At 54.1% G+C, this 1,451-nt stretch overlaps 1 pseudogene; it reads right to left on the bottom strand.

Moving 5' to 3' along the window:
* Positions 1 to 329: 329 nt before the first annotated feature.
* On the bottom strand, positions 330 to 1,045 carry LOC108525698 (40S ribosomal protein S2 pseudogene; annotated as a pseudogene).
* Positions 1,046 to 1,451: the final 406 nt, after the last annotated feature.

Below are 1,451 nucleotides of genomic sequence, written 5' to 3'. Positions count from 1 at the left end.
TCGCCCTTATTGCCCAGGCTGGAGTGCAGTGGCATGATCTCGGCTCACTGCAACTTCTGCCTCCCAGGTTCAAGCGATTCTCCTGCCTCAGCTTTCCTGAGTAGCTGGGATTACAGGCGTGAGCCACTATACCCAGCTAATTTTGTATTTTTCATAGAGATGGGGTTTCTCCATGTTGGTCAGGTTGGTCTCGAACTCCTGACCTCAGGTGATCCACCTGCCTCAGCCTCCCAAAGTGCTGGGATTACACCATGCCCAGCCTATTTATTTAGGCTTTTCTTTTTCTTTTTTTTTCAGGCTTAATTCACTTTATTTTCTTGTATAAAACCCTATGTTGTAGCCACAGCTGGAGCCTGGGTCCGCTGCACAGAGACTCTGGTGTGGGTCTTGACAAGGTGGTCAGTGAATTCCTGATAGGGAGACTTGGTAAATACAGTCTCCTTCCAGAGGTCAGGGGTCAGGTAGCTGTAGGTCTTAGAGATGGTATCAAAGGTGGCCTTGGCGAAGTTGCCCAGGGTGGCAGTGCAGCCCCGGGCTGAGGTGTAGCAGTCATCAATACCAGCCATCATGAGCAGCTTCTTGGGCACAGGCACTGAGACGATGCCAGTGCCCCTGGGTGCAGGGATGAGGCACACCACCAGCACAGAGCCGCAGCGGCCTGTCACCTTGCAAGGGACAGTGTGGGGCTTGCCGATCTTGTTCCCCCAGTAAGATCGCACAGGGACAGTGGAGAGTTTGGCCAGGATGATGGCCCCACGGATGGCAGTGGCCACCTCCTTGGAGCACTTAACACCCAGGACAATGTGGCCATTGTAGTCCCCGATAGCAACAAAGGCCTTGAACGTGGTGTGCTGGTCAGCACGGGTCTGCTTCTGCACCGGCGTAATCTTCAAAACCTCGTCTTTGAGAGAGGCGTCAAGAAAAAGTCAATGGTCTCAGGTTCCTTAATGGGCAGGGAGAAGAGGTAGATCTCCTCCAGGGACTCGATCTTCATGTCCTTGACCAAGTGGCCCAGCTTGGTGATGGGCATCCACTACTTATCCTCGGCCTTGCCTCTGCCAGCTCCGCGGCCTCGCCGTGGCCCTGGATGCCACTGCCGAAACCTCCGCGGATACCACCGCGACTCCCCATTCCAGGGCCACCAGGACCCCCGGGCCCCCCACCTGCCCGCTGCACCAGCGTCATCCGCTGTTTGGTGTTTTCTCGGAGCTTTTTTTTTTTTTTTTTTTGGAGAGGCAATCTCGCTCTGTTGTCCAGACTGGAATGCAGTGTTGCAATCTCCGCTCACTGCAAGCTCTGCCTCCTGGGTTCATGCCATTCTCCTGCATCAGCCTCCCTGGTAGCTGGGACTACAGGCGCCTGCCACCACACCCGGCTAATTTTTTGTATTTTTTTGTATTTTTAGTAGAGATGGGGTTTCATGTGTTAGCCAGGATAGTCTCGATCTCCTG

Source organism: Rhinopithecus bieti, unplaced genomic scaffold (assembly GCF_001698545.2).
Source record: "Rhinopithecus bieti isolate Rb0 unplaced genomic scaffold, ASM169854v2 repeat_8173, whole genome shotgun sequence".
NCBI lineage: Eukaryota > Metazoa > Chordata > Mammalia > Primates > Cercopithecidae > Rhinopithecus > Rhinopithecus bieti.
The sequence above is the reverse complement of the archived record's forward strand: the minus strand, read 5'-3'. Positions and strand labels throughout refer to the sequence as shown.